The following is a 25,884-nucleotide window of genomic DNA, read 5'->3' as shown; positions in this document are numbered from 1 at the left end:
GTAACATGGCCACATGGGATCTGCGAGGAAATTACCGTATATACTTGAGTGTAAGCTGAGATTATCAGCACAATGTTGAAAAAGCCCCACGTGGCTTATACTTGGGTATTTGAAAAAAGATAAAGTTAGTACTTACCCTCCAGGTGACTGACCTCAAGAGTCCTTTTGTCCCCACAGCATTTCTTCGTTCCAGCAGATGCACGCCTATCCCGGCATCGAAACTATGAGGTGGCAGTGTTGAGTACTGAGTTCATTTTTTTTAAGGGGGCTATCTGCTGAGCATTTTCCTAATGAGGGCACTCTGCTGGACATTTTATTAATGAGGGCACTCTGCTGGACATTTTATTAATGAGGGCACTCTGCTGGACATTTTATTAATGAGGGCACTCTGCTGGACATTACATTTATGGTGGCACTTTGCTGTGATTATATTAATGGAAGCACGCTTCTGGACATGATATAAATGGGGCACTCTGCTGGACACTACGTTAATGGTGGCACTCTCTTGGATATTACATTCATGGGGACTCTCTGCTGGACATTACATTTATGGGGACACTTTGCTGGACATTTTATTAAAAGGACACTCTGCTAGACCTTGTATTAATGGGGGCACTCTGCTGGACATTTTATTAATGAGGGCACTTTGCTGGACATTTTATTAATGAGGGCACTCTGCTGGACATTACATTTATGGTGGCACTTTGCTGTGATTATATTAATGGAAGCACACTGCTGGACATGATATAAATGGGGCACTCTGCTGGACACTACGTTAATGGTGGCACTCTCTTGTATATTACATTCATGGGGACTCTCTGCTAGACATTACATTTATGGGGACACTTTGCTGGACATTTTATTAATGAGGGAACTCTGCTGGACATTTTATTAATGAGGGCACTCTGCTGGACATTACATTTATGGTGGCACTTTGCTGTGATTATATTAATGGAGGCTCCCTGCTGGACATTATATAAATGGGGCACTCTGCTGGACACTACGTTAATGGGGGCACTCTCCTGGATATTACATTCATAGGGGCTCTCTGCTGGACATTACATTTATGGGGGCACTTTGCTGTGATTATATTAATGGAGGCTCCCTGCTGGACATTATATAAATGGGGGCACTCTGCTGGACACTACGTTAATGGGGGCACTCTCCTGGATATTACATTCATAGGGGCTCTCTGCTGGACATTACATTTATGGGGGCACTTTGCTGGACATTTTATTAAAAGGACACTCTGCTAGACCTTGTATTAATGGGGGAACTCTGCTGGAAATTACCGTATATTAAATTGGAGGGGCTGCTGTGAACATTTCACTAACAAGGGGAACTACTGGACATTTTATTAGAGTGAAGCTGCTGCATTTTTCACCCTAGGCCTAATTAAGTAATTTTTATTAAAATTAATTAATTTTTGAGGAAAATTTACCTCAGATTTGCTCCTCTGTATGTTTTATACTTTTACTACCATTTGAGGGGAGACTAAAGGGCATTTTATTAGAGAATAGCGGCTGCATTTTTCACCCTAGGCTTACACTCAAGTCAATACATTTTTCCATTTTTTTGTGGTAAAATTAAGTACCCCGGCTTATACTCGGGTCTGCTTATCAAATATAAGCTGCGTGGTAAATAAACCCCAGGGATTTAGACAATGGGGGATATTTATCTGGGCCTCTGCACCCCCCCACCCCCCCCCCCCACTTTAATTATATTTGCCAAAGCTGCTGGCTACAGCAAAAGGCACCGCCATTTTGGCTAAGATCATCTCTCACCATGATGTCATTGGAGAGCAACAATCCGTCGCCATAACTGCCTAAGGCTGTATGGTTTCTGAAATTCTGTTACAATGTGCCAGTGGCACATTACAACAGATCATCTGTAAGATCCCCATGTACTGCCATATTGTAGAATGGCAATATAGAGTAGGATCAATCAGACTACCTATGGTTAAAGTACACTAGGGGGTCTGAAAAATGGTAAAATAAATAAATAAAAAAACCCTAAAAATTCTAATTCACTTGAACTGATATAAAAATAAATGAACAGCAAAAATCATAAATATGTAAGGTATGCCCATGCCCCAAAATGTCCGATCTATCAAAATAAATGAACAATCATTCCCAGCGTTAAACTCCCTAGCAGAAAATAGCGCCCTAATGTCCAAAATGTAATTTTGCAACATATTGAGTAACATATAACAGTATGAGCAACATATAAAGTAATAAAAAGGTTGTACAGCCCCTAAATGGTAGCAAAGAAAATGTCAACTCATCCCGCTAAAATTTACACCTCACACTCTCTGTACACCGAAGTATGAAAAAGTTATTAGAAGAAACACAGAATTTTTTAATTTTCTGAAATGTATTAAAACAAAATAAGACCTGTAGAAATTTAGTATCCCTGCAATCTTACTGACCCAAAGAATAAAGTAGACATGCCATTTGGGGTGCACAGTGAAAGCTGTAAAAACCAAGCCCACAGGAAAATGGAGCAAATGCATTTTTTCAACATATTTTACTGCATTTGGAATTTTTTTCTCACTTCTCAGTACATGGCATGGAACATTAAATACTGTCACTGTGAAATGCAGTTTGTTACGCAAAAAACAAGCCCTCACACAGCTCTTTACATGTTTACATGAAAAAACAAAAAGGTATAGATTTTTTTGAAAGTTGGGAGTACGAAAAAAGAGCCTGATTGGTGATAAGAATGGGGCTGGAGCATTGTACAAGCCCCCCCCCCCCACTTCCTCCTCATAGATGGTAAGCTCTTGCGAGCAAGACCCTCATTCCTATGCTTTCACCTGACTATGTTATTACTTTGTCTTGTTTATTCTGTATATGTATTTGTAAAGAGCTACTGATTATGATGGTGATAAATAAATCAAGATTTATGTTTATTATTGAAGTCAATCACAACCATTGAATATAAACATAAATAATATAATGTAAATAAATACAAAAAAAACTTTATATTCATAAATACATGCTTTCCGTTCTTGAACTGAGGCATCAAAGTAATCGCGGGTTTATTATCTATCAGGAAGGTATTTTTGACTAAAATATCACTAGTTAACACTAGGGGGCGGCAGATTACCAGCATTATCCAGCAGCTCTCACATGTAGTACAGACCTTGTGCAGGATGATAGATTTCTAGGAACGCAGTGTGTGATGCATGAGAACTTCCACGTACAACATACATTTACCTGAAATGTCATTATTTATCGAACTGGAAGTTCTCCCTCTTAAACTTTATCGCCAAGGATAATATGTGACCCTGTATGTATAAATAGAATTAAAAGTTGACTATTCTGTTGTATGATATTGGATGTTGACTATATACATACCATAAAGATATAGGAGTATGACAGATGTATGAGCGATCATGTCATTACATGGCGTTTATTACAGACGACCTGTCACATACTGTCAGGAAATTATTGTATTCCTTGTGAAATATTGGCTCTGGATAGTTCAATTAGTCTCTTATTACTCCAGGAAGTACGGTATATAAAATAACAATTGGGTGTTACAAGCTGAGGGAAGTCTCTAGACATGGAATACGCTGTCCAATCAGTGCTGATGTTAGACTGTGTATGCATATACTTGGCGGTTAAGGAATTCCTACCTTTCTAGGAGGAATAACAGAGGGACAATTCAATTTAGAATCACAGAATATGCTCCGGAATTCATATTTCATGGAGAATACAAGTATTTATTAAGGCTTGCAGAGCAGGATATGCATGTTATATCAGTTCAATGGGGCTCATTTACTTACCCGGTCCATTAGCCACTTGTCTGACGTTGATTCGGAGCTTGCCGGGATTCACTAAGGTCGTGCACCTGATATCCACTAGGTGTCGCTGCTGCACCGAGGTCCGCCGGAGTTCACCATCCTCTTCCTGGTGCATGTAAGTGTGTGTCAAGTGATGGGTTTTCCGACGGCCATGGCCCCCGATTTCCGTCACGTGAAACTCTGCGCCGATGCTACACAATCCGATTGTGTGCGCCAAAAACCCGGGGCAAAACGGCGTAAACCGGTAATTTTTGGGAAACCCAATGTGTTCTGGAGATAAGAACCCACCTCTCTTGGATGAAGGGGATTAAAGCTCCTAATTTAGAGATGAGTGGACCTGTAGTTTTTGTTTAGTTAGAGTGTGACCCAGACAAATTGCCATATCAGCTGCTGAACAGCCATGGTGGCTCAGTGGTTAGCATTTCAGCCTTACAGCGCTGCAGTCCTGGGTTCTAATCCCAGGGTCAACATCTGCAAAGAGTTTGTATGTTCTCTCCGTGTTTGTGGGGTTTCCTCCAGGTCCTCCGGTTTCCTCCCACACTCTAAAACATACTGGTAGGTTGATTAGATTGTGAGCCTCATGGGGACAGGGACCGATTTGGCAAATAAAGGAATTATTATTATTAATTAACGCCCCTGACTATTAGCCATGGTTATGACTGGCATGGGGTGTCCCTTTGACCAATCACAGCCATGGCTAGGAGATAGAGGCATCAATTTGTTGGGTTGTGTTTTCGGCAGCCGATCTGGCAATATGTCCGGGTCGTGCAGGGCGCATCCAAATGCGAACCAAAACTTTGGGTCCGCTCATTTCTAGCTCTTACCCTATGATTCATATAGTCACTAGAGCTTCTTCGTACAGGGAGCTCACCTCAATGACACCTATTTGCTTTATATTAGGTTGTTCTGCATTATAAATCAGATTTATTTTCCTACAAATGCAATATTCTTTATCCTTACTCCCCTCTGCCGCTCTCTAGCTGCTCAACAAAATCAAGAATTGCAAAAGTCAGTCAAAGGTGACCGCCTGACCTCTAGGGATTAGCCTTTATTACTCTGTAAATATTACCTGCTGTCCCCTTTACAGCCCCCATCTCCCTTATTATTTCATCACTAAGCTCATAATGTTGACACATATCTCCGTGAGGTCACTGCTCCAAATTATTGCACCCCTGTCCTGGCAACATCAACATCCAAAAAAAAAAATCTATTCCTCACCAGGCACTTACATTGCCTCCCGTCACGTGATCTTTTTCCATTATGCAAACAAGTTCTTTAGTGCACCAGTGGTGGAGTCATGGCAAGCAGTGCACTAGGGGCGGAGTCATGGCAAGCAGTGCACCCGGGGTGGAATCACTGCATGTGGGCACTAGGGGCAGAGTCAGGGCAAGCAGTGCACCAGGGTGGAGGCATGGCAAGCAGTGCACCCTTTTTTCTTGTTTTTATGCCGCTCATTGCTATATATAAGATATCCCTGGTATAAAATGTCCTTTTTAGAATTTCCTCGTTTATGTGAATTCTCACCCGTTTCTTGCACAAAGTGATGTGAAAATGAGCAAAGAAGAGTCATATTTTTCCTGAGATGAATCAAGTCTAGAGGCTGCAATGGCAGTGTCCCTTCAGAAGCCCCTATCTTCAGTTCTATACAATCTAGTAACAGGCTCTTGTTTTAAAGATAAGAATCTCATCTTTCAGATGGCATCATGCTTGTGGTTCTGTGGTCTACAGAAAAGAAGACACAGTTAACAGCCTTTATCTCTATTTCTACAGCTCACAGCCGCAAACCTGATGTTATATGAATAATGAGATCCATACATGTAATATAACACCAAAGCATGTTTGTATGTACTGTAGAACCAATGATAAAGCTTTCTGAAGTGACAGACTCTAAACTTGACACTTTTCTGCTCATTTTCATATGACTTTGGGGAGATTTTTTTTATAGGTAAACTGGTGAGATTCCACATAAAAGAGGGAATTTTACAAAGGACATTTCACACCCTACCTGAGGAGCTAGTAGTTTAATGAGGGAAAATCTGGTAACAAGTTCCCATTATGACAAACACATACTGGATGATGTTGCTCCAACTTTTAGTGTATATATTACTTTGCTGCAGTTTTGTTTTTTTTTTTAGCAAAAACTAAATTATTTAGATCAAAAACTGTTGCATCCTCATCATAACCTCATACACAGTCCTGAGAAAAATGTAAAATACCCCTTTAAAGGGGTTTTCCCACTATACGAGTTACGCTCTCTACACAGGATAGGGCCTAACTTGCTGATCAGTGGGGGTCTCAGTGGTGAGACCCCTCTGATCACTACACGGTGGCTCATTAGTTTAGCACTACAGCCATGCAGGGCTGGGGACCCGGGTTCAAGTCCCATCCAGGTCAACATCAGCAAAGAGTTTGTATGTTCTCTCCGTGTTTGTGTGGGTTTCCTCCAAAACATACTGGTAGGTTGATTAGATTGTGAGCCCCATTGGGGACATGGACTGATGTGACAAGTTCTGTGCAGCGCTGTGTAATCTGTCTGCGCTATATAAATAAATGAATTATTATTACTATTATTATTTTTCCGTCAGCTCCATAGAGATGAATGGGGCAGCACGGACATGATAATAGCTGACGTGTGGACTATTTAGCCACACATCCCTGTATACAGAGTATTATACATGAAAAGGTAGCGGGGATGTGCATATAAATTGGCCTCAAACCATAGAAATCCAATATACAAAAATTCTTTATTCTGATGCCATAGCACTACATAAAAACATTTAAAAACATAAGGCCACAAATGCCAAAAATACAGTGCATAAGTGCATGCAGTTCATGCAATATGCTTGCACGCCCCCGATTGGGTCCGGTGTGGATCTACTACGGTGTCAATATGTGAATCCTAGACTGTGAGGACTGGTTTTGTATGCGATGCAACCAAATCTGGCCAATAAAGTGGCGTGTGCAGATAAGGTAATGAAAATGCAACCTATGCCATAGGTATTCAATTATATGCAGTCCAAAACAGTAAATAAAATGGATATCACCGTGTAGTTTGTTGGGGGATGAAGAGTTGTGCCCCACGCGTTCCGCCTCCACAGGCTTCCTCAGGGGTATAATCTGTGTGGGGTGCTGGGCATGGTATAAATAGCAAAAGTAAATGATGTGAGAGGACTCACCTGAGTGTTGGATCTGTATGTGGTCGCGTGTATGGCGCGGCCGCGCCGGAGCGCACCGCGCATGCGCCCGCCCAGCGCTCGCGAGACCGGCACAATCCTCCGCCTCCTGCTTGTGCCGGCCGCGCGTCACCGGGCGGGCACACCCACAGCACGCCCCCAGCGCCGCCCCGCCAATTGTACAGTGTCTTGGGCTGTAGGTAAGTATGTAGTATGATGGTATAAAGATGTCAGTGGGTGGTATAGAGCATGGGCTAAATGAACGATAAATAAACAGATGTGCCCATGTAGTAAGTAAGTGTAATGGAGGTCTATGCATATGTATTAGCGGATGTGGAAGAAGGCAAGGGATATGTGATATCGTTATAGATAAATACTTCCCACTACTATATAGGCAGATGGGATAGTGGCCTGTGGTGGCAGGATGAGTGGGATATGTAGAGTGGGTTCCTATGATGGGCGAGGGGATGTGAATATGCAAGCGTGACTATAGTTTAGTGTGAAGTAGTTGAGACATAGTTTTGAAAAGTGATATAAATATGTGGAATATACACCTAACGTGTATAGTGAATAGAAAACCTATATACTATAAATGTCCAGTGGTGAGAGTAGCGTCCTTAGATGTGTTCTTCCTTAAGTGCTTGGTCTTGTGTCATACGGATCACTTTTATGTGGCTCCTCTTCTTGTGTTCTCCCACGATCAAATATCGGTATCTTTATTTCTCCATCTTAGCCGCTGTTTTCTCCAGTATGCACACGTCAGTGAGATTGAGACTAGTGAAAAAGTAAATGACAACAAAATATGAGTGCTCAGTGTATAAAACTTGGGACATCGTTCAGATACAAAAGTGAAATTGAACCATATAGGTGTGAAAGAAAAAGAAATTATTTTTATATATATATATGTGTTTAGCATTGCTACCCTCATATCAAAAAAGAGTCTCTACAATAAATTAAAAGTTAAAATTGTGCCTTGAGATGTTGTCGAGCTATCTTATACCTGTTTATAGAATCCCGTGAATAGCCATTCTTCATTGAGTCCTGTTGGTGTCATTGTGTCTAATTCATAGATCCACCTTGATTCTTTTTGTAAAAGTAATGGTATGGGGTTGCCTCCTCTGATGTTAGTGTCGACTTTCTCGAGACCATATATTTTGATGCCTTTGCAGGAACTATTATGAAAGTTTAGGAAATGCATGGCCACAGAGGTAAGGCTCTTGTCTTGTTTGAAATGCTTTTTGGCCATATTAACGGTGGATAGATGTTGCTGTATCCTCTTTTTTAATGGTTGTGTCGTCTGTCCCACGTAGAGTTTTGGGCATGTGCATTTGATTAGATATATCACGTTTCTCGTTTTACAGTTGATGTATTGTTTTGATCTATATGCACGTTCATTGGTGGGATTGATGAAAGACTCTGTATTGGCCATGTATTGACAGATGTTGCATTCGCCACAGGAGAATGTTCCCCTAATTTTATGTCCACCAGTTGTGTGGGTGGCTGGTTGTACAAAGTGACTCCTGGTAAGGTGGTCTTTAAGATTTTTTGCTCTCCTGGCTGTCATAGTGGGTCTTGTGCCTATATACGGACTGAGTTTGGGTTCACTTCGTAAAATGTTCCAATTGGTACCCAGAATTTTATGGATGTCTTGCCATTGATTGTTATACGTTGTGATAAGTCTGACCGTATCTTCCACTTTCGATTTTTTACTTGGTATTAGTAGCGTGCTTCTTTCTCTGCCTTTTGCTCGCATGTAAGCTTGTGAAATGATTTTCTTGGGATAGCCTCTTGCTCTTAATCTGGAAGTGAGTTCGTTGGCATGTGTCCTGAAGTCTTCATGGCTACTGCAATTTCTTTTCAGTCTAAGAAATTGACTGTATGGAATTGCTTTTTTCTGATGGTGGGGATGAAAGCTTTCAAAATGCAGGATATTATTTGTCGCTGTCTTTTTTCTAAATAATGAGGTCCTGATTTTTCTTTGATGGATAAACAATTTGAGGTCCAAAAATTCTACCGACGTGTCTGAAATGCAAGGGGAAAGTTTTACATTGATCGAGTTTGTATTGAGTTCATCAATGAAAGCTGTACAATCTTCCTTCGACCCATGCCACAGAAAAACGATATCGTCGATATATCTATACCACTTAATGATGTTAGAGTGGTATGCTGTGGTGGGGTGCACGTGTGTCTCCTCCCACCACCCTAAAAAGAGATTCGCGTAGGAGGGGGCACATCGTGCACCCATAGCCGTGCCTGATGTTTGTCTAAAGAAGACTTTATTGAATACAAAATAATTGTGATTGAGCACAAAGAATAAAAGATCCAAGATGAAAGAGTCGTGCTTACGGTCTGAATTTGTTTGTTTATCCAAATGGTAGGTCACATGCGCAGCCGGCTGCTTCTCTCATCTCGGGGAGCGGGATACGAGAGATACGTCGGACCCCCTGTTCTCATAATCTGTAGGGGTCTCATCACTGACACCCCCACCGATCAGCAAGTTAGGCCCTATCCTGTGGATTCGTGGGGAAACCCCTTTAAGACATGGTCAAAAGAGGTTTATATTTTTTCATAACTTTCCAGTGGAATCTATGTATAAAATGTGATGATTGCAGACACAAAATATGCTAAAAAACACACAAAAATATGCTTAAAAACAATTGGGGTTTTCAGTTTACATTATCTTGTTATTTCTAACCCTCAAAGATCTGTTAGGATCAGTTTTTAACCTCATATCTTAACAAATGATGATAAACATTGATGCAAAGATGGTTAATTGAGTTAAAAAAAACTGATGACAGCTGAGATATATGAATGGAGCCTAAGGCCTCATGTAATAATAATAATTCTTTATTTATATAGCGCACACAGAGCATGGCAAAGTGGTCCTTGTCCCCATGGGGCTCACAATCTAACAGTATGTTTCAGAGTGTGGGAGGAAACCGGCGGACCTGGAGGAAAGCCCACAAACACGGAGAGAACATACAAACTCTTTGCAGATATAGACCTGGGTGGGATTCGAACCCAGGACCCCAGTGCTGCAAGGCAGAAGTGCTACTCACTCAGCCACCGTGCTGCTCATGTAGAAGAATGTGTGCAAAATCAGGCCGGGTTTGCAGCCTGTTTTGGGCCAGATGGTCCTCTCATCTCTGTAGGAAGCTGAGCAGCACCGCAGGTGACCATGCACATTAGACCTCTATGGTGGCCATGATCTAGATGCGTTTTTTGCGGCTGGCTCACGGACCACCATATATGGTCATATGCATGAGGCCTTATAGTTCAACATTGCAATTTAAAGGGAGTCTACCGTCTTGTCTAAATGTTATAATATTCTAGCAGCATGTTATACAGCAATGCACTGGGATTCCCAACTAATCCTACATGTATTGCAAAAGCCAAATCTGCTGCTCATCAGACAGGGAGGTGGTCTGAATTGGAATAACTTTGCTTTGGATGTAGAGGACGCGTCACAGATGCCCCAACTTCCTCATTAACATATGGATACAAATGAGAATAGCACAGAAATAGCATAAAGGGCAGAAATATTAAGGTATTGGGGGAGATTTATCAAGCTGCTTAGAGTAAGAATATGCTTAGTTGCCCATGGCAACCAATCACAGCCAGTGTCGGACTGGCCCACCAGAGTACCAGAGGATCCTCCCGTGGGCAATGGTTCAAACCAAAACTGAACCCCAGCGTTCCATCAGAAAAAAAAACAATTTGAAGGCTGCTAGAGTATATATCCTGGGGGATAATGAAGAGTGGGCCCCCAGATTGATTTTCTCTGGTGGACCTAAGGAAACCCAGTCCGACACTGATCACAGCTCAGCTTTCATTTTACCAGTGTTCATGAATATTTTAAAGGGGAGCTGTAATGGGCTACTAAGCACATTCTTACTCTTAGACAGCTTGATAAATCTCCCCCATTATCTCTATGAACAGAGCCCTTACAAGAAATCGTGTCATGTGACTCAGGTTGCCTGTGATGCCCTGTGCACGTGGTTAATCTTTTCATATAGTAAATATCACCTTATGTGCCAAATTCTAGTATTAAGTGACCTATGTCCTCTGCAGTGTTTACTCCCAGGTCATTAAACAGCAGAATTTCTTTGTATTCACAGATTTCATTCTTCTGTGACCTTGGGAGTGAGTGGATACAATTACCTGTACTCCCCTGGAGCCAGAAACGCTGTACACATGAACGCTGATCAGGTGAGTCTATTCACTGACATTCAGTGATCACGTGACACCTGAGAATACACATTTATTATAACACAATGGACATTTCTAACCTGCCGAAGAAAGGGGAGAAAAGCTTGATCCACAATCACTAGGACAGGAGGTTGTTGAGTTTGAAGGGAATGGTGGTCAAACACAGGCCCACCACTCGGATAGTTGGAACCCCAAATTTTGTGCCCCCCACAGAGTGATAATCCAGCCCTGTGTGCACAGTGAATTCCCTGCAGCTGGGAAGAGGGGATCCTTTTCTGTGTCTTAGGGCCCTTTCTCCTGCTTGGGCCCCCTGAACTCAATCACACTAAACCCCCCCTGATGGCGGCCCTGGTCAAACATGTGTGGGGCATCTCCATGCAATGTATACTCTCAGGGTGCGGTCACACGTCGCGTTTACCGCATGCGTTAAAAAACGCATTGGAATAGCTGGAGATTGATTTGCCTAATTAAACACCTCTTAACACTTGTGTTTACAAAACGCATGCGTTAACCGCGATGTTAACGCATGCGTTAACAATGCGTTAACAACCGCATGCGTTAACCGCGATGTTAACGCATGCGTTAACAATGCGTTAACGGTTGCGTTTTGTAAACACAGGTGTTAGCAGCTGTTTAATTAGGCAAATCACTCTCCAGCTATTGCAATGCGTTTTTAAACGCATGCGGTAAACGCGACATGTGACAGCACCCTCACCGGCCACTTTATTAGGTACACCTGTCCAACTGCTCGTTAACACTTAATTTCTAATCAGCCAATCATATGGCGGCAACTCAGTGCATTTAGGCATGTAGACATGGTCAAGACAATCTCCTGCAGTTCAAACCGAGCATCAGTATGGGGAAGAAAGGTGATTTGATGCCTTTGAACGTGGCATGGTTGTTGGTGCCAGAAGGGCTGGTCTGAGTATTTCAGAAACTGCTGATCTACTGGGATTTTCACGCACAACCATCTCTAGGGTTTACAGAGAATGGTCCGAAAAAGAAAAAACATCCAGTGAGCGGCAGTTCTGTGGGCGGAAATGCCTTGTTAATGCCAGAGGTCAGAGGAGAATGGGCAGACTGGTTCGAGCTGATAGAAAGGCAACAGTGACTCAAATCACCACCCGTTACAACCAAGGTAGGCAGAAGAGCATCTCTGAACGCACAGTACGTCGAACTTTGAGGCAGATGGGCTACAGCAGCAGAAGACCACACCGGGTGCCACTCCTTTCAGCTAAGAACAGGAAACTGAGGCTACAATTTGCACAAGCTCATCGAAATTGGACAGTAGAAGATTGGAAAAACGTTGCCTGGTCTGATGAGTCTCGATTTCTGCAGCGACATTCGGATGGTAGGGTCAGAATTTGGCGTCAACAACATGAAAGCATGGATCCATCCTGCCTTGTATCAACGATTCAGGCTGGTGGTGGTGGTGTCATGGTGTGGGGAATATTTTCTTGGCACTCTTTGGGCCCCTTGGTACCAATTGAGCATCGTTGCAACGCCACAGCCTACCTGAGTATTGTTGCTGACCATGTCCATCCCTTTATGAGCACAATGTACCCTGTAACATCTGATGGCTACTTTCAGCAGGATAATGCGCCATGTCATAAAGCTGGAATCATCTCAGACTGGTTTCTTGAACATGACAATGAGGTCACTGGACTCAAATGGCCTCCACAGTCACCAGATCTCAATCCAATAGAGCATCTTTGGGATGTGGTGGAACGGGAGATTCGCATCATGGATGTGCAGCCGACAAATCTGCGGCAACTGTGTGATGCCATCATGTCAATATGGACCAAAATCTCTGAGGAGCTTCCAGCACCTTGTTGAATCTATGCCACGAAGAATTGAGGCAGTTCTGAAGGCAAAAGGGGGTCCAACCCATTACTAGCATGGTGTACCTAATAAAGTGGCTGGTGAGTGTATGTGTCCTCAAAAATAGCCAAACACAGTACTCTGATGTGTCTGTCAAGAAAATATGCAAATACGTTTTCCGGCATGGGATAAGGAAAATCACGCCTCTTTTAGCTACCTTGTAAGGTGTCTGTCAAGACACAGTCCAATTTGATAGCCCCTAGGCGCATAGCCGTTGGGCTAATGACTGCTCAAAGGTGGCTAGCAGTCCGAATACAATAAAAAGTGTGTGGCCCCTTTAATTGGAGGTTGCTCTACCCTCTCTCATCTTTATTCATCAGAGGGATGCGCTGGGGGCGTGGCTAGTAATGTGGGCGGTACAGGAGGTGAGCACATGCTCAAATACTCTGAGTAGCAGAGACTCAGCCTCTTTTTCATTGGTTTTCCCTCCCACCCTCCCTTTTTATATCGTTTTTGTGTATTTTTTGTCACAGCGGGCGGTTTTTTAGGGGTAACACTGCCCTACATGCCCTTACATATGGCAGGCATACAGGGTGTTATCTGGTGTTATGTAAAGTGGAATGGTTAAAAGTGTCTATATATTCAAACAAAGAAATGGTTAAATTATCAATGGTTTCAATAAAGCTGTGGCCGACCCCGAGTCAACCCACTATTGAGAATGGTTAAGCAATGGTTTCTTGTGGTTATTTATATTTGGGGTATGTGGTATTAAAGGGGCCAGTCCGGCTCCGGGTTAGTACGTGTTTATTATTTGAGCAGTCTAATAACACAACAAATACACATACAACAGACAGCATCCGTATATTACCTAAAATACAAAAAATATTCAGAGTCTGTTTATCTAAAAAAACTAAAATTGTTACACATTCATACATCTAGTCGGGGCAGGGAAAAAGATCGCCTGAATCTATCCGGCTAGCATTGTAACTCTATATACCTGCTGCTTAACAAATTCTTTTCTTTCATAATTTTTAATCACTTCTACCATTTTATTGTACTCCGCTACATTAATGTAAGATCCACAAGACGTTACTGCAAAAAAAAAAAAAAAAACATTGGCGACTACAGTTTGATAAAAACATTTCAGCGATTGCAAATACTCAATGATCATACCGATCGTAAAAATATAGTCTACTATTAGCTTTCTTAGGCTACATTCACACTGCTGTTGCCCGCCCGTACCGTACTGTAGCGGGCAACGGCAGTGCACGGGGAGAGGAGGAGGAGGTGAGCGCCGCTCACCCCCGCCCCTCTCCATAGGGATACATGGCGCACGGCCCCGTATTACGGGTACAGATAGGACAGGTCCTATCTTTTTCCCGGGTACGGAGCGGTACGGTGCTGCATGTGTGCTGCACCGTACCGCTCCCGTAGGGCGCCGTGCGCCCATTTCCGTCTATGGGGAACGTATATCGGCCGTATATAGGTCCCCCATACTGTAGTGTGAATGTAGCCTTAATCTGATGTTCTACATGTAGTCGCTGGTCCAGTTTGTTGTCCACATATAGCCCTAAATACTTGTAGTTTTTGACTTTCTCGACCTCCTCTGAATTTATATACAAGGGGTCACAAGATCTAACCCGTGATCTTCTAAAGCCTATTACAGTGATGGGCAACATTATGAGCTTGGTGTGTCAAAATTCGCCAAAAAACAAGCATAACTCGGGTGGTGTGTCACCTTGACAAAAAAACCATAATTTTGTGATATTTATAGTTTAAATAACAAATATGTATAATTATTTAACTTCTAGGGTACTTTAATCCTAGGTTGTGTGATTGATCCTACCATGTACTGCCATACTACATCTATTTATTACAATGTGCTGGACAATCTCTCAGCCTCCCGGCTACTGCACCCGGCCGTGTAGGAGCCGAGGATGAAACTTAACTCTCCGGCGGCCGCGTGTCACTGCAAATGGCTATGCGTGTCAGCACTGACACGCGTGTCATAGGTTGGCCATCACTGGCCTATTATTAGCAACTTAGTTTTGGAGATGTTTAACAACAAACCATTTGTCTTAGGCCCCTTCCACACTTGCCTTGCAGATCACGTCAGAGTCGGATCAGGGAGCGGTTAGGGTTTGGTCAGTGAAAAACTGACATTTTTTTCAATCAGTTTTCAGTCACAGTTTGTTCAGTGGGGGTCATTTACTAAGGGCCCGAATCGCGTTTTTACGGCGGGTTACCCCCGATTTTCCCTGAATTGCCCCGAGATTTTGGTACGCGCGATCGGGGCGTGGCCGAACGAAAACCTGACAGATTCGCAGAAACCACCGCATTTAAAAAAAAAAAGTGGCGCTGGACACGCGCTTACCTGCACTCAGCCCGGCTTGGTGTACTTCATTCATTCTGATGAACTTAAGCGCAGCATCGACACCTGGTGGACATCGGAGGAACTGCCTTAGTGAATCGCCAGAAGACCCGAATCCTCCGCAGAGAACGCACCGCTGGATCACGAATTGTCCGGGAAAGTAAATCTGTCCCAATGTCTCAGTTTTTCACTTGCATTTCCAATGCAATTTCAATGCGTTTTTCACATGCAGATAATGCGCATGAAATGGACTCAGGGCTGAGCTCTATCTTTTCTATGGCAATTGATGCGTGAAAAACGCATTAACGCAAGTGTCTCAGAGTGCGATGCGGTTTTGATGCTTCTCCATAGACTTGTATGGTGCGTTTTTCACACGCGTGACTTGCAAAAGTAGAGCATGTCGAGATTTAAACGTGCGATAAAGAAAAATGTGCGTGTGTGCGTGAAAAAATATGCAAGTGTGAAAAAGACCATTGGATATCTGGCCGTAGCCTCTCTCTGTATTCACTCTCATTGCCACCTCTAATGCAACCCACTACTGCCGTATCATCCAAAAATTTCTGAATAAAGGTGTTCTCTGTGTTAGACGGCCGGCACAAGTCGGTGCACGGGAGAGGAGAAGCGTTGCTCACCCCCTCCACTCTCCATAGAAAATAGGAGCCGCACAGCCATAAATACAGCCAAAGATAGAGCAGGCTCCATCTTTTTGTCTCTACTGCTCGGAACGGTGAGCGCTTGTTGCGCTCATCGTACCGAGCCAGTTCGACATAGCCGTCTATGGGGGATGTATTGCGGTTATACATATGTCCCCCCAACGGTCATGTACATGGGACCTATTGCTTTATATCAGCGGTGTAAAGTCTCAACTCTGCTACAACTGTTCATGGTGGATAAATGTAGCAGAGCTGAGGTAGACAGATGTAACAGGTGGACAGATGTAGTAGAGCTATGGTAGAAAGATGTGATAGTGCTGAATAGGGAGATGTAGCAGAGCTGAGGTAGACAGATGTAACAGGGGGACAGATGTAGCAGAGCTATGGTAGAAAGATGTGATAGTGCTGAATAGGGAGATGTAGCAGAGCTGAGGTAGACCAATGTAGCCTCAGCTCTCCTACATCTCTCCACCTCAGCTCTGCTACTTCTGCCCGTCTAAACTTTGCTACAACTGTCCACAGTAGATAGATGTAGCAGAGCTGACGTGGAGAGATGTAGCAGGGCCTAGAAGGACTGTCCCCCGTCTACATCTGTCCACTTTGCTCTATTACATGCTTCTACCCATCTTCTTCAGCTTTCATACATCTATCCATCTCAGCTTTCACCACTGCCCCCCTCCTGCTGTCTGTAGTAGTGACTCACAAGATTATTCTGGTGCTGGAGGTGACACCGACTTTGGCAAGTGGTTCAACTCGCCTCTTAGCAGGTACCCCACTGTCCATACCTCTGTTTCTGTTATGGGGGTCCTGTCAGGGCCGGTTCTAGACAAAGTGGGGCCCTGGGCAAAACAAAAAGTGGGGCCCCAAAATAAAACTATTTTATGACCAGTCACAGTCAGTAAGAGGCTCCCTTTAGTATGGTAAAACAAACTGTAATATAGGAGAATTTTATAGGAGATAGATGATAGGGAGATTTATGGGCAGCATGGTGGCTCCGTGATTAGCACTACAGCCTTACAGCGCTGGTCAACATCTGCAAAGATTTTGTATGTTCTCTCTGTGTCTGCGTGGGTTTCCTCCGGGTCCTCTGGTTTCCTCCCACACTCCAAAAAATTACTGGTAGGTTGATTACACTGTGAGGCCTATTGGGGAGAGGGACCAATATTTTCTGAAAGCAGACACTTGCCCGATTTTCAAAATTGCATCAAAGAGTTTATAGACATAGGCGCCTGCATGCAATTTTGATTCAAACTGAAACATTTTATAAAAAATACTTAAAATTTTACTTTGATGGCAAAAAATGTGCTCCAAACAGAAAATGTTTACCTTCACATCTCCTGAATGTAATACATGTGTAGAGTTCACAAATGTGCCCTATTGATATGTTCACATAATATCACTAAAACTGTAATAACTAGATATCTGCTTTTCAGCTAGACAGTCACAACCTGCAAAATATATCAATAAAACAGAATAAAAAGTAAAGGCGCCATAAAACCTATAGAATTTTGAAAGCAGACAACCAGGCGATGCATTTAGCAATTAACATTTAAAATTTCCTCTAAAATATGTACAAATCCAGATACTTATATAAAGAAAATATACTTTCCTAAAAGAGTAAGATATGAGGAGAGCATACATACCTCACACCAATATACTGTATTCACCAAAATATGCAGCAAATGGAACTGCAGAAAATTCACACAGATGTATCATTGTCTGTTCCTTACACAATGGTAACCCAAATAAATAACTATATATCCATAAACCCCTCTAATGAGATAATAAAAGTCACTTTTAGATGTCGCCATTGTATTATCTGCACAATAACAGAACCCTCCGCGCTTCATAAGAATCTGAGTGAGAACGTCATAACATAGGTGTAAATAATGGAGGATGATGGGAAATAAAAACTTTATTCCAGAACATGTGTGTGTTTTTGGTGTTACATATAACTTTATGGACATGTTCTGGTCGCGGTGTAGTCACATTAGGCGAAGAGGATCGAATGTTCATCGTATCAGTCAATTTTCCCAACACTAAAAGACTATCACAAAATAAAAGGGAATAAGAGAGAAAGGGCCACATTTATCACTTTTGTGCGCCTAGGTGTAGTAGTTGCGCCTAAATTCTGGCACACAAGCTACAACCATCTGTGATAAGTTAATTTCCTGCCTCTTATTAATCACTTTACTTTAACACAGTTTAGGCGCAATTTTGGCGCAGTTTAGGCGCAATGTTAGATTCGGGCACTTACATGTGATCCTGCTACAAGCTCCTCTCTGCTTCTCCCACAGCCCAGAATGAAGATAACACTCACAGCAGCACCCAGGTGTGTGACACCCAGCACCCAGTGACCTCCTCAGCAGGGGCTTCTCCTGGAGGGGATCACCCAGTGCTGATCTTCTGCTGCACCCCTGTACTTCTGCACATTAACCCCCTCAGACACACTGGTGATACTGTGCAGAATTACACGGGGGACACTTGTCTGTGATATCTGCAACATTCTGCAAACTTCTCTTGCTCTTGCTGTGAGCTCAGGAGTCTGCAGAATGTTTTGTAAATAGAAGGTGATGAACTGTAAATAGAGTCTGCAGCTCCTGTCTGCAGAGTATCTCATGTCTGTATGATCTGTTCTAGTGTCTGCAGTGTCTGGCTGAGCTTTGCTGCTAGAAATTAGCTGTTTTGCAAAGGGGCTCAGTGCTTACTTCTCAGTTAACGCCACCTTCGGGTTGGAGTGTTTTTGCGCCGGTTTTTGCACCTAAATGAAAAGTCGCAAGTGATGAATATCATTAGGCACTGGATTGCTAGGATAAATGAGGGAAAGCTGGTTATTTTTGCTGCACAGCTAGTTTGACGTTTAGTCACAAAAATGGCGCAAAAACGGTGCGCCTGAATGAAAAGGCACAAAAACAACAGAAAAAAACGATTGAGACATTTGGCCCAAAGTGTGTTCTTAGATAGTTCTGCATAGAGAAGGGTTAAAAACATGAATATTAGTTGATATTATTCCTTCTCAAAATAAAGTGAATATTTCCATTATCTGTGAGGTGCAGCAGCTCCTGTGTGCAGCAAATGCTCCCTGCAGCCTGATGGCTAAGAATCTGGATGGCGGGGGTACATTCAGGGGGCTGTATCTCTGGGTCTGTGAAACATAGAACCTCACTTCTTTTTTCATATGAAAGAAGAGAGTCTCCTCTTTTATATGAATCTGTGTTTCTAAGTTTTAGGAAAACGGAGATATTAACTGTTAAACTGCCGTTGGGAGTGATTTTTATATATAAAAATGGCACCTGATATTCTCACTTTAAACCTGAATATCTCTGGATCCATAGCACCTAGAAACAAAATTCAAGATTCATTTGAAAGAAGAGATTCTCCCCTTTCAGGGGGCCCTGGGCAATTGCCACCTTTGCCTACCCATAGCGCCGGCCCTGGGTCCTGTCAGTAGCCAGCAGGATAGATCTTACCTAGGGCTAGAGCTCTTCTGGATACATGGGATTCCAAGAGGAAGATGCTGCAGAATACATCACTGATTAACCCACCTCTGCACATAAAATGTTATCTGAGTAACAGATTATGTATTTATAGTCATAAATTGGGTAGTTTATTAAATAATATGGATTGTAAGTCTTGCTGGATGTACTCTGATTTAGGGCCCATGGCGTCTTAATCCATCCCTGCACCCCATAGGCCAGCCTAGGCATACTTCATTCATCCCCTGTCTTGTGGATAGGTGATAAATGTCCATTGTGAACAAGCCCTTTAATTCTTTCTTAGAATTAGTGTCCCGGGTAATCCCCCCCTCTATCTCAGTGTAGTAAGTGCAAATATTGACATACAGTCACATGTGTTTCAATGTACAACACTACTAAGGAAATACGTGCACGCCGAGTCCGAATAAGTCTCCTTATCCCAGATCTATGCAAACAGGAAAATTATCAATCATGTGATGAAACACTTAACCTTTTTATATGTTTTTTATTTGTAGTGTTTAGACTAAAACAAATATAAAATCATCAGTGTTTTTTCGATTGCCATGGAAAATGCGTCCTTAAAGGGGAAGAATTTCTGACATATTAGAAGGTGAAATTAAAGAGGGTGTTTGAGAAAACCTATTTTCATGTGCCAACTAATATTTCGATGCCTCCTTATATTGCTGATATGTTTATCAGAATGGAGAGAACCCATTACACAATCTAGCCATTGATTTATTGGGGCTTATTTACTAAGGGTCCGTGGACGCACTTTCGTCGGACTCTCCAACGTTTTCAGGTTTTGCACGGCTGTGACATATATTTAACAGCGGATTGTGTCGCACGTGATTGGATTTTGGTGCAGCTGTGCCGCTTTCATGCGACAGAAATCGGGGGCCGTGCTGTTGGACGATCAAACGGATTCGGACTGAGCGCTGGATTTAACTTTCAAATTGTGTCACAAGACAATGCACTTACATGCACCAGGATGAAGAAGGTGAACTCCGGCGGACCTGAGTGGGGAAACGACACATGCAGGATATCGGGCGCACGATCAGCGGACAACGCACTTTAGGTGAACTCCTCCAGACGGGTAAGTAAAGTGCCCCATTGAGTTTAGAGTAATATGCTATTTCCCCTGTTGGGGCCAAATCAAGGCTTAATCCTTTAGTAAAGCTTACATTCTTATTTCACCATGACCATATTAGGTCTTGTTTTTTGCAAGTTGAGTTATAGATTTTTGAGGTGTCATATAAATACACAGTTAATAAATATACATTAAGGCCTCTTCCACACTAGCGTTGCGTTTCACGTCAGGGTGCAATGCGTGAAAAACTGACGTTTTTGGCTGCGTTTTTGTTCCATTTTTCCTTGGAGTAATTAGCGTTTTTGCGTTTTTCACGCGCGTGTTGTTAGCGTTTTTTTGCTTTTTCGGCGCATTTTTTCACGCGCGAGTCAATGGGAGAATCGAGCATTTTTCAAAGGGACCATGGTTTGGGATTAAAATGTGTTATTTAATTGAAAAATAATGTCTTCTGATAAGTTGCAAACATCTGCGATCTATTCTTCACTGTTCCCCGTGTATATTATCTCCCGACAAGTTAGCAGATGTGAAGAACAGTGAAGAATAGAATAAAACCAGTGAACACAGTGAACACAGTGAACACAGGATCATTTAAGTGAAAAACACAGTGCAGAATAGATTACAGATGTTCGGCACATCTGCTTACTTGTCGGGAGATACGCGCGGAACGGTGCGAACAAAATAGTATGTGAAGAACAATATATATGTGTGTGAAGAACAAATTGCAGATGTTTAAATACATCTGCAATGTGTTCTTCACACATATGTATTGTTCTTCACATGCTATTTTGTTCGCACCGTTCCGCGCGTATCTCCCGACAAGTAAGCAGATGTGCCGAACATCTGTAATCTATTCTGCACTGTGTTCTGCACTGTGTTTTTCTCTTAAATGATCCTGTGGTCACTGTTTTCACTGTGTTCACTGGTTTTATTCTATTCTTCACTGTTCTTCATTGTGTTTTTTTAATTAAATGATCGTTCGCGAGCAGGGGAAATACTGTTATTTTGGTCACCTAGCAACCCTTACGTTTAAAACGCATTGCACTCGCATTGCACTTGCAATGATTGCGAGTGCAATGCGTTCTTGATGCATCTCCATAGACTTGAATGGGCGTGAAAAACGCGCGTGACTCGCAAAAATAGAGCATGCTGCGATTTTGACGCGCGTGCAAACGAACGCAAGCACGCGCGTGAAAACCAACGCTAATGAAGAAAGACCCATTGAATACAATGGGACAGAGTGCAATGCAAGTTCTGCGCGTCAAATGCACGCGCAGAACTCGCGCGTGAAAAACGCCAGTGTGGAAGGGGCTTAAGCAGCTTCTGAAGTGTTTGCTATTGGATGGACTGAATATTATGGATGGACTGAATATTATGGATGGACTGAATATAATTCTGGACATATACTCTGGACATATTATATATTTCTATTGTAAAATTGTAACTTTTACTGTTGTTTTTTGTTCCATATATAGTTAACTGGCTAAATTAGTGTAAACTGGACCAGATCTATTATTCGGGCCGTGCCAGTTTTCTGTTGGACTTTGCATTGAAAGATGGTCTTTGGAGCTTGCACATTTATTCATGAAGTGTCTGCACCAGTTTTGTGTCACGGCTGCACCAGTTTTGTGTCGACAAGACAGAAAAATTGGGCACCGAAAGGGGCGAGTTAGTGCTTACAGGGCCGGCGCCAGCACCCGGCAAACCTGGGCAAGTGCCGGGGCCCCCAGCTGCTGGGAGGGCCCACTCGTGGCCAAACCCCGGTCCCAAGCAGCCTGGCCGTGCCGGGTGCTGGCGCCGTAAAGCGGCGCTCTGTGTGCTGCAGGACGCTGCGTCTCTGCATGGCCGCGGTCACAGGCTCCGCTAGCCCTCGGCCGCCCCCTGTGCGTTAGCGTCACGTTATGAACGCGACGCTAGCGGAACCTGTGACCGTGGGCTGAAGCGCTGTGAGGCTGCCGGAAGGAGAAGGAAGACAGAGAGGGTGAAGCTTTGGACCTGAGCAGAAGGCTGAGGTAAGTATTATTCTTTTATTTTGAATGGTCATATTTACTAGAATAGGGGCTGTTAGTAATGAATGGACATGAGGAGGGGGCTGTATGTAATCCTTGTGGGGAAGGGGGCTCGATTATAATGTGAAATCTGATGAGGGGGCTGCATATAATGTATTGGGGGCTGCATATAATGTATTGGGGGTCAGGAGGGGGCTGCATATAATATATTGGGGGTCAGGAGGGGGCTGCATATAATATATTGGGGGTTAGGATGGGGCTGCATATAATGTATTGGGGGTCAGGAGGGGGCTGCATAAAATGAATTGGGGGCTGCATATAATGTATTGGGGGTCAGGAGGGGGCTGCATATAATGTATTGGGGGCGAGGAGGGGGGCTGCATATAATATATTGGGGGTTAGGATGGGGCTGCATATAATGTATTGGGGGTCAGGAGGGGGCTGCATAAAATGAATTGGGGGATGCATATAATATATTGGGGGTTAGGAGGGGGCTGCATATAATATATTGGGGGTTAGGATGGGGCTGCATATAATGTATTGGGGGTCAGGAGGGGGCTGCATAAAATGAATTGGGGGATGCATATAATATATTGGGGGTTAGGAGGGGGCTGCATATAATATATTGGGGGTTAGGATGGGGCTGCATATAATGTATTGGGGGTCAGGAGGGGGCTGCATATAATGTATTGGGGGCGAGGAGGGGGGCTGCATATAATGTATTGGGGGCGAGGAGGGGGCTGCATATAATGTATTGGGGGTGAGAAGGGGCTGCATATAATGTATTGGGGGTGAGATGGGGCTGCATATAATGTATTGGGGGTCAGGATGGGGCTGCATATAATGTATTGGGGGCGAGGAGGGGGCTGCATATAATGTATTGGGGGCGAGGAGGGGGCTGGGCTGTATATAATGAATCCATGCCGTTACGCGAGTTGACTGCAAAGGGGCCCACTGAGGCTCTGTCGCCCAAGGGCCCACTGAAACCTGGAGCCGGCCCTGAGTGCTTAGTTGAAGTTTGCGACACATTTGATACAGTGACTCCACAGAATTGTGTCACACACTGGATCATAAAGGAGCACCTTTTTTTTCCCTGTGTTTTTAAAAAAAAAAGGATTTTTAAATTATGCGAATGAGCCTGATGGGCCCCTTGCATGATTTTTAAAGCATTTTATTCTTAAAAACAAGGGCATAAGAAGCTTAAGGAATGGATCCTGCCAGAGGGGGCACACATCAGTATGTCAGTGTGCTTGGTTTATAAACCTTCATCCTGGTGGTAGATTTCCTTTAAGAAGAAAGCAGAGCAGTAAATCCTATGGTTCATTGTTTGCCTTCCACAGAACAGGTCCTTAAAATTAGAGTTCAAGAAACAGTTGGATCTACAGTACAGGCAGTCCCCTACTTAAGGACACCCGACTTACAGACGACCCCTAGTTAACGACGGACCCCTCTTCCCACTGTGACCTCTGGTGAAGCTCTCTGGATGTTACTTTGGTCCCAGACTGTAATGATCAGCTGTAAGGAGTCTGTAATGAAGCTTTATTGATAATTATTGGTCCCATTACAACAGCGACAGATGCAGGATCTCGGGCGCACGATCTTCATGAATCGTGGCAGAGTTCATCCTCATCGGACATTCCGGATTGGGGATTGCGCAGGGACCGGGTAAGTAAATGTGCCCCATCTTGTATGGAACAGGGGACTGCCTGTATAGGGGAATGCCCTGTGCACAGTCAAGGTTAAAAATAATTTTTAAATGTTTATTAAAGAGGAGCTTACTATACTTAACAGCAGATTACGGAGAGAAAGAGAGAGGGAAATTACATCCACCTTAATGCATATACAATTCCTAGAGAGAAAGGACAAAAAATTAACAACCCCCACTCATTTTAAAGAGCTGGCAGAATTACGCTGTCACCTACGAAACCTTTTGCTCTATAAATATACCAACGCATTACAGAAAATGAAAGTCAAGTTTTACTCCTTTGATCATAAAGCAGGAGCTCTGCTAGCTAGGCGAATCAAACAGCGTAACCAGAAAGCCAGAATCCCTTATTTATATCACCACAACAATGGAAATAAATTATTATCCCCCAGGGACATAGCCAATGCCTTTATGGACTATTACTCCGGATTGTATAATTTAGCTGAAAACAAATCTGTATCCCCACCCTCCCCCGCACTCATACAGAGATTCCTGAACAAAATTCCTCTCCCTAAAGTAACAAAAGAACAGTTGGATCAACTAAATGCTCCCCTAACTATCACTGAGATCCAGAAAACAATAAAATCCCTCCCATCAAACAAGTCCCCTGGCCCTGATGGACTTCCCAGCTTGTATTACAAAAAATTTGTAACTACTCTATCACCTTACCTACTAGAGGTATTCAATTTAGCGGCTACCGAAGGGAGATTCCCTAAGACTATGCTAGAAGCTATCATAGTTGCCCTTCCAAAACCCGGGAAAACTCCTGACAAAGCAGCTAACTTCCGTCCAATCTCCCTCCTCAATGAGGATATAAAAATATACGCCAAGATATTGGCCAATAGGCTAAAAACAGTCCTCCCACAATTAATTGCAGAAGACCAAACGGGCTTTACACCAACAAGACAGGCGTCGGACAATACCAGGCGGGTCATAAATTTACTACAACAATGTGAGAACGCCAAAATACCAGCATCCTTAGTTACAATAGATGCCGAAAAGGCGTTCGATAGGGTAAACTGGGAATACGCATTTGCCACGCTTAAAAGATTTGGAATAGAAGGCCATATATTTATGGCAATTAAAGCCTTATACTCCTTCCCCTCTGCAACAGTTTTTATTAATGGGGTACGCTCGAGGGAATTTTATTTGTCCAATGGTACCAGGCAGGGATGTCCCCTATCACCCATAATATTCGTTCTATCAATAGAACCGCTAGCTACAGCCATTCGTAATCACCCAGATATTACAGGGATAAAAGTAGGAGAATATGACCACAAAATAGCACTATTTGCAGATGACATCCTACTAATTTCAACAAACGTAAGCAAATCACTATTCCATATCTTCGAAACAATGTCATCTTATAGTGAGGTCTCCTACTACAAAATTAACCACACAAAATCACAGGTTTTACCCATCAACCTCAACAAGAAGCAACTAATAGAACTCAAACAGAAATACACCCTAGATTGGAAAGAGCAATCGATTGACTACCTAGGTATTCAGCTTACATACCCGGCCCGCAATCTAATTAAGCATAATTATACCCCTCTAATAAGCAAAATAAATACA

The 25,884-nt window shown here is 43.1% G+C and overlaps 1 protein-coding gene across 1 annotated transcript in view; it reads left to right on the top strand.

Moving 5' to 3' along the window:
- The window catches only part of LOC140127861 (cytosolic purine 5'-nucleotidase-like), a 93,476-nt gene that overhangs the window by 37,713 nt on the left and 29,879 nt on the right, over window positions 1-25,884 (top strand). The window contains exon 2 of the mRNA XM_072149002.1: window positions 11,100-11,190. The gene's annotated coding sequence lies outside the window, so the exon portion shown is untranslated. The remainder of the gene's footprint in view (window positions 1-11,099; window positions 11,191-25,884) is intronic.

This window comes from Engystomops pustulosus, chromosome 4 (genome assembly GCF_040894005.1).
Source record: "Engystomops pustulosus chromosome 4, aEngPut4.maternal, whole genome shotgun sequence".
In the NCBI taxonomy this organism is placed as follows: Eukaryota; Metazoa; Chordata; class Amphibia; order Anura; family Leptodactylidae; genus Engystomops; species Engystomops pustulosus.
This window is presented reverse-complemented; position numbering and strand designations above follow the sequence as displayed.